The following is a 12,341-nucleotide window of genomic DNA, read 5'->3' as shown; positions in this document are numbered from 1 at the left end:
GAGGAAAAAAACAAATATATGTAATTTTTAAAAGATGTATGTGTATCTGTGTGCATGTGTATCTCTGTCTCTGTCTCTCTCTCCTCTCTCTGTCTCTCCTCTCTCTCTCTCTCTCTCTCTCTCTCTCTCTCTCTCTCTGTGTGTGTGTGTGTGTGTGTGTGTGTGTGTGTGTGTGTGTGTGTGTGTGTGTGTGTGTGCAGGTAAATACAGGTCCCTACTGAGGCCAGAGGCATCAGATCCTCACGAAGCTGTAGTGACAAGCAATTTTAAGACACCATAATATGAGTGCTGGGACAGAATTCAGATCCTCTGTAAGAGCAGTAACTGCTGATCCATATCTCCAACCGCTCACGAATTTTGGAGTATCAAGGAGCATAGCCGGAAAAGCAAAGGGCCCACTCTTGACACTGAGTTCTTAGAGGATGGCCGCCCTGTTTTCTGGTGCTTCCAGGTAAGAAGAGTCTTCCTCTAGCCTTCCTTACAGCCTGCTTGGCAGATTTGGTGGTGGCTTTGCATGTATACATGTCCCGCTCATCCTGAAGCTGACGAAAAACTTCCCCTAAATCTCATATACTGTTGAGTTCACTCTTCCCAAGAAGACTGTCATCAGGAGGCTGAGTTCTTGAGAAGTCTAACCTGGCAATACGGCCCTACATCCTTCACACCCACATTGTCATCATCTCCCCGAGTGGTTTGCTGATCCAGACCAGACAATACCACTGTCTTTATTTCAGAACGAACCTTCTGTTCAAACAGCCTTCACTCAACTTCAAAAAGGATGAAGAATTGAGTATTGTTGAGCTTACACGAACAGATCAGCTCGTCCTGCTGAAGGCAGGAGAGAGTGATAGCTATTTGTTCCTTTATTTAATTCAATAAATATATTCAAATGGCCGGTATGGATTAGTCACTGTTCTTGGGAGTGAGCTATTATAAGTAAGCAAAAAAAAAAATTTTTTTTTGCCCTGAAGAAGTTCACCTTCTAACAAAGATAACAATTTACTCGATAGATAAATAAATTGTAAACCAGAAACTCAGATAATACAGGATGTAGAGCATAGGTAACAGGGATGGGAAAGGATTGTCGAATAGCCAATTAATACAATAATGAGGCAGGTCACCGGAGGTCCCCACTCCCACTCCACTCTACATTGTAATGTACGTGCCTGTGTTCCAGCAAGGGGAAGACCAACCAGAGTGCCTGGCACAGTGGATGAAGGAGTACATAACGGGCCAGACCACAAAGGGCCTGAAAGCCAATACCCTAGCTGCTGTGTTGAAACAGACTCTACAGGAGCATGGGTGGGATCAGAGAGAGGGCTCGTTCATTTAGTTCAGGGATTAAGGCGCTGTAGGGCCAGCTAGGGCTATGATAAGGAGAAATAGAATTAACAATGCATTATACAGGGGTAGCCACTTTGTTGTTTTTTCTGGTGGGCTGGATTCCTGGTGGATTAGGTGATGATGGTATTTAAATGACTTCTGAATGAGACTTGTTTTCATCACATTAGAGTAGAAACACTCCCCTGGTCAAGAGTATAGAATCTCTGGCTTGGATGGAGGACCGGCATCCCTGCTGAGTTGGGTCAATCCCGTTGGCTAAGGGACTACTCCTGCAAAGGAGGACTGGTCCCAAGCCACACCACAGAGATAGGCAGAATAACTAGTGTTTTAATGACACTTACTTTTCCTCCTCAGAGTCAATAGCTAATTGGTTGACTGCAGCTTTGTAAATCTTCTGACTTTTTTGACTTATTTAGGAAAGCAAAACTTGTTTCTTCTTTCCATCCCTCCTCTAGGCGTGCTTTCCTTAATGTTTTGGGTTTGCCCAATATTTTGGGGCTCCTAACTCTCTAAAATCTCCTCTGTCATTTGGCTGCCTGTTGGGCATATGACTGACTTCCTCCATGTCAGCTGACATGGCTTGCCCCACTCTCTACTTCTCTCCTCCATTCTCCAGAGAGCTGTTGAGTTCACATCTGTCCTGTCTGGGGCTTCCTTTTAAACTCATAAAATTCTTATTGAGCTTCTAGTTGAGCCCACTTTTAAATTATTTTATTAATGAGACCAAGAACCCCAAGAAGGGGATCCAAGTTTCCCCCATATCACCTCATGATCCAGATAGGAACCCCAGAATTCCAATAGCAATTAAATTATTCACTAAGTGAGGCTGAGAAAGAATGATAGGGTCTTCGGCTTCCTGTGCAGGTAGCACTCGTTACTGATGAAGATGCTAATATCTGAGAGTGGTCATTACACACACACACACACACACACACACACACACACACACACACACACAGGGATGTGCAGGAGGGAGGGACGGATGGAGGGAGAGAGGGAAGGACGGAGGGAAAGAGGGAAGGAGGGAGGGAGAGAGAGAGATTGTTGAAGGAAATCAACCATATGTATCTCACCACTTGCTTCTCTGAAGTCTTAGTGAAAACTTCTAACATACTCCCTCTGCCTATAGGCCAGATTCTTCCTTCCTTGTTATTGAATCAGTCCTTCTTGGACAAGCCCCCTTTCCTCCAGATAAGCTAAAAGAACAATAACTCAGCCTGCTTTTTTTGTTTTGTTTTGTTTTGTTTTTTGAGAAGGATCCTTGCTGTGAAGCCCCCCAGGATAGGCAAAAATTCTCAGTTCCTTCTTCTCCCTGCCAAGTGCTGCTTGGTTTGGGGCTGGGACTGAACCCAGGGACTTGCTCTTGGCTCGATCACTGAGTCCATTCTGAGTCTCAAGAACTCACCAGTTCTTGGTCCTCAGTGGTGCTGTGGATTTGAAATTTCTCTATGAACATAACAATAAATGCTGTAAACTGGAGGCAAGTCATTGCCTCTCTCTGGATGACTTTGAAGGATTATCCCCCTGTCTTTGTCTGCAGTCATTGTCTACTGGAAGGAGTGGGCCAGGCCTTGTTGGGTGTGGTGAGATCCCTTAGCTGATTCCCAGAGTTCACGTTTTAAAGATACTGAATCCAGAGTGAGAAAGTATCTTTTCTAATCTCTTTTCATTTAGGGTAGCTGACCTCGGAACGAGTCTCCATTTAGCACCCTACCGATCTCCCACCTTAACAAACAGTAAGCATTACAGGTTCAAGCTGTTGGCATCCGGAATTTAACAAAACGTTGTATTGGTTGGTCTCATAGCAATTGTTTCAGGGGTCTATTCCTGTGGTAGAGCTTATTTTCAAAATGAATTTATTGAGAGGTGGGTATGATGGCACACACCGCACATCCCAACTACACAGCAAGCTTGAAGCCAGCCTGGTCTACATGCTAAGTTAGACCTTGTCTTAAAAAAAAAATGAAAAAAACAAAAAACCCCATAAATAAAGGAGGAAAGTAATCCATACGAGGGGTTGTTTGTTTGTGGTGCTGGGGGGGCAGTGTCAGATCAAGGTGCCACCTGTGCAGAATCACGTGTTCTCCCAAGATTTTTTCTTCCACCACCCCCCCCCGCCCCTCACATTTGTTTTTGTTGTTCTTTTGAGTTAGGTTCTCATCTGGACAGCCCAGGCTGGCCTGCACCTTGTACAACTGTATTGTACAACTCAGTCTCCTGAATGATGGGGTGACAATCTTGTGCTACCCATTCCTGGCTGTTAAGGATATTCTTCGAATCTATTTTAAAATGACCCTAGGAATCTATATGAGAAACAAATTGTCATGGTCCATGTTTATTGTGAGGTGCTTAGAGTTCATCCGTCACTGAGACGCAGGGGGCAGAGGGCCCCTCTCTGCCCCAGCTGGGGGCTGCAGCTGATTGTCTCAGAACACCGAACACTGGAAAGTTAGTCTGCTGTATGATTGAGCCTGGGATCAGAAGAGGAGGGAAATCTCATCGTTATCATTATCTTATCATTAGATAAGGCTCTTGTCTTAGTTACTTTCTTATTGCTGTGACAAACTACTGTGACTGGGGCAACTTATAAAATATAGCATTTAATATGGGGCTGTGGTGTCAGAGACGTAGACTCCATGATGGCAGAGCACAGTCATAGTGCCAGGGTTAGCAGAGAGCTTGCATCTTGACATGCAAGTAGGAGGCAGAGAGAGAGACACTGGGAAACCTCAAAGCCAGCCTCCAGCAACACACCCACTCTAATAAAAGCCACGCCTCCTAATCCTTTTCAAACAATGCCAACTAGGGACCAAACAGATGAGCCAACGGAAAGCATTCAAACCAGCACAGCTTTGAATCTGAGTGGAGCGGGATGGCAATGTGAGAATTGGGCAAGTCCTGGCGTATGGTTTCTAGAGATTGGGGAACATTAAACCACTGTCTTGTGCCAAATCAGCAGGCTAGACATCTTTGCACTGCCTTTATGTTGGCATCCTTTTCTGCAAAACGGCGTGTTAAAAACTGCTTCATTTCCAGTAGCCTCTTGAACTGGTTATTCTGCTGTCCCACAGTCAGGAGAGGTGGCACACAACTATAGTCCCCACACTCCCAAGACTGAGAAGGGAAGATCAAGAATTCACACCTGGTCTGGTGTGATGGTGCACACCTTTAGTCTCAGTACATGGGAGATGAGGCAAATGGATCCCTATGAGTTCAAGGCCAGCTGGGTCTACAACGAAAAACCCAGCCTAAAACAACAACCACCACCACCACAACAACAACAGACAAAAAAAAAAAAAAAAAAAAAAAAAAACCCAAACCAAACCAAACCAAACCAACAACAACAACAACACACAAAAACCAAACCAAACCAAAGCAAAAAAATAAAAAAATAAAAAAATACCAGAACCTAAAAGAAAAGGTTCAAGACCAGCATGGATTATATGGTAAATCCTTGCTCTAAAAATCTAAATCCATTGGTGATATCTTGAATCTGAGCTCTCACTCAAGGGAAGAATCTTGATTCTAATCACCACTTACATTTTTATTTTTTTATGGGATGAGGTTAATATAGGGTCTTACTTTCAGCCCAGGTTGTCCTGGAATTCATTCTGTAGCCCAAGCTCGCCTTGAATTCTTGGTGAGCCCCCTGAGCACTGGATTACATCCAGATTTAATTTTTTTTTTTAAGGTTTACTTATTTAATGTATCTGAGTACACTGTAGCTGTCCTCAGACACACCAGAAGAGGGCACGGGATCCCATTACAGATGGTTGTGAGCCACCATGTGGTTACTGGGAATTGAACTCAGGACCTCTGGAAGAGCCATCAGTGCTCTTAACCACTGAGCCATCTCTCCAACCCCCAGGTTTAATTTTTATTCTAGTACCAACTAACACTTCATTCCATAAAATAGAGTAAGTGTCCATTTTAAAAATAGAAATACAAATGCCATATTTAGAACAACTAAGGCTACCTCATGTTTTAAGCTATAACTTTAGGGTAGCTTCTGAGGTTGGTGATTGGATAAAACTTGTCCTAGTGGCACAAATGCACAGTACACTATGACGTTTAACATGGGGGAACCTATCCCTTGTGCAGCACACTATGACACTGACACTGGTGGAATCATTCCTTATCACCTTGACATGGTATCAAATGATGTATGATGGACCAACGTATAGTTTATCTCAGTAGGGAAAAATTAAAAATAGTAAGGCTGACATTTACATTTATGCGATTGAAACAGCATACCGCTAAGAAATATCAAACTTATGTAACCTGAAAGTGGTTGTTAAAGTCTTTAATCCTTTCCAGAACTGTGTAGTTTAGGCAGGATTTTAAATCCCACATTGTTGTGATTTCCGTAATCAAAAGCATTGATTTGCATTGCCCATGATCTGCTAAAAATAGATGTTAGCGAGTACAACAGAGCTAACATATGTCATTAAGAATTAGACCTCATTGTTTCTGCAAAAATGATTGAATCTGCTAGTGCAGGATTTATAGCAATTTTTCAAATAGGAACGGTTCCAAAGACTAGCTTTTCCCAAGATATTTCCCCAAGGACATATCCTAAGAGAACTCCCATTTGGTGTGTAGATAAAATGATTGTTCACATGGATAATTCAGTGGGGTAGCAAAAGCTACCCCATCTTACTGATGCCAACACACTCATTAATTTCCTTCCACCAGTCTTTGGAAGTGTGGTGCGCAGAGGAAACCTCATAAAACCTAGTTTCCCCTATTTTAAGCTTTTGAAAGGACAGTGGTGTATTAAATCCTGTTAAAATGCATTAAATTGAAATATTTTTATTGCCCTTTAAGAAAGTTTTTCCATAGCACATTAAGCTTAGGCACACTTTAATCAATTATTATCAAAGGATATTTTCAAAACTATTTTAAAAATGACAGGAGATGGCCAGAGAAACCCCATCTCATTAAAACAACAGCAAAACAAAACAAAACAAAACAACAATCAAACAAACAAAAAGGAAATAAAAGGCATCATCCATATTTGACTTTGAGTCACAGTGTAAATTCCTGACTCAAAGATATCTTTGACTAGTGACTGTTCCAAACTAATGACTGTAATATGTAGTAAATTAAAGTAAAAATACAAACTAAAAGTCACAAGGGGGATGGCTGTATTCAGTAAGATGAACTTTTCTGAGAGCCAGAAACAGAAAATGTGTCTCACATAGCCCTTGTCCTTGTTTTTCATTGTTGGGAGAAACACTGACCGCAGAGTAGCTGAGGGAGGAGTGAGTTTATTTGGCCCACACATCCTTAAGGGAAGTCATGGCAGGAACTCAAGCAGGAGCTGAGGCAGGAACAGTGGAAGAAGACTGCTTACTGGCTTGCTCTTCATGGCTTGCTCATCCTGCTAAATCATACAACCCAGGACCACCTGCCCTATCATGGCACCATACACAGTGAACTGGGTCCTTTAACGTCAATCATTAGTCAAGAAAATGTCCCCATAGGCTCACTTAAAGTCCAGTCTGATAGTGGCATTTGAGATTCTCTTTTCCCAGATAACTCTAGGTTGTATCATGTTCACAAAATCCCACCAGGACAGGTCTGCTGGACTCTTTGTAGAGCATGGAAGCCCCAGATTGCTGCTGCTGCTGCTGCTGCTGCTGCTCACTTAGCACTAGAGCATCATAGGAAGCTGCAAGCTTCAGGAGAGAGGAGGACAGAATAGCCTGGCAACCAACATCACACATACTCTGGCAGAGGATGTAGTAAGGGACTGACCCACATTCTTCTCACACCCCTGTATTCAGATCTGTTACCACTGTGACTCTAGCATTCTTCCCCAGTCTTTGGTCCAACTGTGGGACATGCTTTTACCAATAGCACGTGCAGACATGGTGTACTTGCGTAACGGGCTTTACCCTCTAGTGTTGGTCGTCATGCGAGACTTTCCCTCTGACAGCTCTGTTTTTGCTCTGGGCCCCATAGTGACCAAGTAGAAAATCACCCTTAGATACTTTTGCTATTGATGCGACAAAAGCAATTTAAGGAGGAAAGGGTTTATTTTAGCTCACAATTTGAGGTAAAGTTCATCATGAAGAAGTGGAGAAGTTACCAAGATCTTGTGGCGACTGGTCACATTGTATCCAGTAAGAAGAGAGTAATGGATGCTGTGCCTAGCTCCCTTTTTCTCTTTAAAGAAACTTTTTATTGATTCCTTGTGAATTTCACACAGTGCTCTCCAATCCCATTCATTTCCCCATCCCTTTATATCCCCTGTATGCCCTTGTAATCCCCCCCCAAAAAAAACAATAACAAACCCATCTTCTTATAGAAGCTGTAGTGTATCACACACTATAAACTTTTATCCACACACCTTTATTTGCAAATGTTCATTGCAATGAGTCATTGGGGCCTCTGGCTTCTGCTATACTGTCAATACTGGATCCTCACCAGGACTCCTCTCAGAGATCCCATTGTTGCCCTGTGTCACGGAGATCCTGCAGCTTTGGATTTGCAGGACCAGCCCCTTTGCATGCTCCAGCAGTTCATAGATGGGGTAGATGTTAGTGTGGGCCAACTCCTGGATCTGGGCCTGGGTGGTCAGCCTGTCAGCTCTCCTGCACTCACCACCAGGGTGCATTCTTCAGCACTGCCTCAGTTAGCTCATCCAATGCCACAGGTACCAAGGGGCAAGGGCAACTTTCCTGATCTCCTCACCCACACCCCTGCCACCAGGGCTGGCTCTACTGTGCTATCCAGGCAAGGTGCAGGGCCTGGTCCCTGAGTGCTGCAGCCAGTGAGGGGCAGGGCCAGCTCTCCTGCTCTCATGACTCCAGGTCCAGGTTTCTCTCTTGTCACAGGTGGTGAGGGGTAGTGTGAGTTTGTAAACATGTGGAAGAGATATTCCTCACCCACACCACTGTATTAAAGAGTGGCAGGGCCAGATCTACCATGCTCACACCCTCAGGACCAGCTCACCTGCCTTGACCACCAGGACAGCTCTAATAAACCAGGAACACAACCGAGGGAGTGGCACCACCATAGTGGATGGCTCTTCCTATAACAATTAACCTAATTAAGATAATCTCTTACAAGCATGCCCAAAGGCCCATTTCTCAGATCATATTAGATCTCTCCGTTGACAATTAAGATTAAATATTGCTCCTTCCCTGACCTCATCCTCCCTCACAGATTGTGTGGTCTGGGAGTTTCTTGGTCTTGTGTCTTCACTTGCCCTGACACTGCTTCAGGCACATGGCTTCTCCCTCTTTAAACTCTCAGTCTTGGCCTTCATACTAGCATACCTTCCTCCAGTTCTCTGCCAAGCTGGGTCCCTCTCATAGCTGACATGAACCTCGCCTCCTTAGAGCTGCAGGTCACCCTGAGCCTCAGAATGAACATGTGGGACAGACCTTCTGACTGTAGGCTCACGATGTATAGCAGAATGGCTCAAGGAATTGTGGCCTGATCCGACCTTAGCTGCTCTTCATATCTGAGAGAACTAAAAGGCTCATTAATAAAAGTGAAAATTCATCAACCATAGAAATTTTGTGATTGTGTTGGGAATCTAAAATGGAGTTCTGATATTTGTATGTCAGACACTTTATTAACTGAACCACCTTCCCAGACCCAAGAACAATGAACTCCCCTTTTATAATCATCCTTACTCTGTCCATGCCAATTCTCCTTTTGAGTATGTAAAGACTTGTGTGATCTACCACTGGAACCTAATGGGTCTCCATTTCTGCTTGCCTTACCAAGGATAATTCTTTTCAAACACTTTACTGTTATAAAGGTTTCCAGCCCCTAAGCCCATTTGTTTTCCCTCAGTTCTGACACAAATTAGCAGTGTGCATGGCCTGTACCTGGGCCCCTTTGCATCATCCTAGAGACGACCCAGTGCAAAAACATGGAGTTGTGCTAATGGCACTGGGGGTGATTAAAATCCTTTGTCTCTGATACGGGAGTCATAAGTCTTCTTGTGCAGTAGACTAACTTGTCACTTTGCAAACAGGATAAACTCTGAAGGTATTTTTTACAGTTCTTTTTAAAATAAAAAACATCCCATTACTACTGTGTGTGAGAGCGTGCAGTGCCCCTCTCACGCTGTGTACAGAGATCAGAGTACTTTCTCAAGTTAGCTCTTTCATGCACTGTGAAATCAAACTCAGGTCACTTTAACCTGTGAATCCATCTCACCTGCCCATTTCTCATTCTTGTCAACTACACTCTTTCAGTCATTCTAATAGGACAGTAAGTTCCCTCTTCTCATGTTGCCTGTTCTAGAATTGATATATGTGGAGTATGCAGGTGTAGGAGGTCTTGTTATATAGTCCTGGCTGGGCTGGCTCAGTACTATGTAGACCCCATAATGGTCTGTGAGTACTTCTGCCACTGTCAGGAGTGCTGTGATTACAGGTATGCACCACAAGGCCCAGCTTTGGTCTTTGTAGATCAATAGGTTTCTTCTCCTAAACCTGATAGGCATAGGGGTGGAATGCATCTATCACTCCAACACTTGGGAGACTGAAGCTGGAGGACTATAGATTTTATTTGTTTTTTAAAAAAAATTTTGAGACATGGTTGCTCTGTGTAGTCTTGGTTGTCCTGGAACTTACTCTGTAGACCAAGCTGGCCTTGAACTCAGTCATTCACTTGCTTCTGCCTCCCTAGTGCTGGAATTAACAGCATGTGCCATTACCATTCTGCTGGAGGACTGTCAGTTTAAGTGCAGCTTGGTGTATATAGTGATACTCTGTCTGAGACATCCGGTGATGTTTTCTTTGAGGGAATACCTATTAATGAAAGAATTGATCTCTAATCAGTTTTCCAGCCACACCTTTCCTTACCGAAATCAGTGAAGGGCATTTTGCTTGTTCTTTTTTTCTGATGTAGCTCAGGGTGGCCATTCAACTTGCTGGGGCTACAAACTTGCTATCCTCCTCTAGTGGTTGGATACATGGAAACACTTAAGGGGCCTGAGAGGGCTTTAAAAGTTCATTCTTCCTCAGGTGATTTAGGTCTAGAATCCCTTCAATGGAAGGATTAGCACGGCCGACTGATAAAGGTAACTCTTGACTGACGGTGGACGCCAGCTCCCATCTTCCCTTGTGGCTCACCAAAATGCCATATGATGTCGAAAAGCAGTTTTATTATGTTTAGTTATTTTTGAAATCCTGGGGATTGACTTAGGTCCTCATCTATCAGAGAAATGTTTTACTACAGACCCCAGTCCCACAAAAGGACTTCAGAATGCCTTACTGCCCACAGTGGGGGCCAAGCAGATAATTTCTACTTTTTGCTACACACGTGTTACGGAAATAATGTCGGGGATGAAGAGATGGCTCAGGGGCTAAGAGCGCTTCCTGCTTTTACTGCTCTTGCTGAGGACCAGAGCTCAGTTCCCACTGACTGAAAGAAGCTTACAACTACCTTCAACCCCAGCTCCGGTGACTCTGACATCCTCTGCAGACCTCGGCAGGCACCTGCCCACACATGGCGTATACAGGCGGTGCATGTGCACACAGTCCACGTAAAGAAAGCCCAGTCTCCCAAAAGCCTCAGGGCATCAGTCTCACAGCCCAGAGCTGTGCGCTCCCTCAGTACTGCGCTGAGTTAACTTTACTCATTAAGAAACAGAAACTCCAGCCTGGCAAGGTGATGAACAGCTTTTCGCTCAGTACTTGGGAACCAGAGGCAGGTAGATCTCTGTGAGTTGAAGATGAGGCCCTGGTTTATATTGTGTGTTTCCGGTCAGTCAAGGATACATGGGATACATAGTGAGACCCTGCCTCAAAACAAACAGGAAACTTCAGTTGACGTGTACAATTAACACAAACATGCATAAACTATGAATAATAGTCAAAAGTCATCATCATCCTGGTCCGAAAGACAAGGATACTAGCACATCCTGAGCTTCCTTTGTAACCATTCCCACTCCATTTGGCCAGTCTTTGAGCTCTTCCCGTGGGAATTATTTAGCACATTCTCATTGGTTGGTTGGTTTCTTTTGCTCATGATGTCTGTGAGGTTCACAAAAAATTCTAACATGGAAAACAAACCAGCTTCTTTCCTTGCTCTTGCAATCCTAGTCACCCTATGCCTTCTGATAGACACTGGAGTCATCTCCAACTCCAAACTAGTATAATTAATGCTAAGGGCATTTTACATGGTAACACACACACGCATGTGTTAGATATGGTGAGGAATGGAGCTGCTGAAGCCAGGGTGCTGCACAGTTGTTGTAGATACTGGTAACTATTTTATAACGTGGTTGAGCAGTTTGCAATCTCCCCAGTGGTTCTTGTGGCTCTTCACTCTCGTGAACACTTAACTACACTCAGTGTGACGTACTAGTTCAGATTTCTTGCCTATTTCATTCTCTCACTGGGTTTAGATTTACCTAGGCTAATTTCAAACGAACAGCTGACTCCAGGTTGTTTCGTTGCTGGCTTAAGTGCTGGTTAAAATGCTGGTGGTAAGAAATGAATTCTGATGGGTTGGGGATTTAGCTCAGTGGTAGAGCGCTTGCCTATGGCGCAAGGCCCTGGGTTGGTCCCAGCTCAAAAAAAAAAAAAAAAAAAAAAAAAAAAAAAATGAGTTCTGGAAAAACTTAATGGTCTATTATGTTAAAAAGGGACTTTCTTGAAGTAAAATCAAAATCCTCGGGAGAAACAGAGTAATGTAGGGGTGGTTCTGATGCTAAGGTCCTGTTCCCCAATTGGTTCTTGATCTATCAGTAAAGAAGCCATGGGCCAATTGCTGGGCAGAAGGAATAGGCAGGACTTCTGAGTCCCCGCAGGCAAGAGCAGACGCAGGAGAGAGAGGAGAGTTCACCGTGCTTCAGAGAGAGGAAAGTGATATCTTGGGCGGAGTGGCCACAGGCCACTTCTTCAGGCAGGCAGTTGGGGATGTTGAGCTGGGACTAAAGGTAACTGAGCAACTGAGGTTGAGGACAGAGTTAGGGTGCTGAGCTAAGAGTATTGGAGAAGGCACGCTAGCTGTGGGAGTTTAAT

The sequence above is a fragment of the Rattus rattus genome, chromosome 5, assembly GCF_011064425.1.
Source record: "Rattus rattus isolate New Zealand chromosome 5, Rrattus_CSIRO_v1, whole genome shotgun sequence".
In the NCBI taxonomy this organism is placed as follows: Eukaryota; Metazoa; Chordata; class Mammalia; order Rodentia; family Muridae; genus Rattus; species Rattus rattus.
This window is presented reverse-complemented; position numbering follows the sequence as displayed.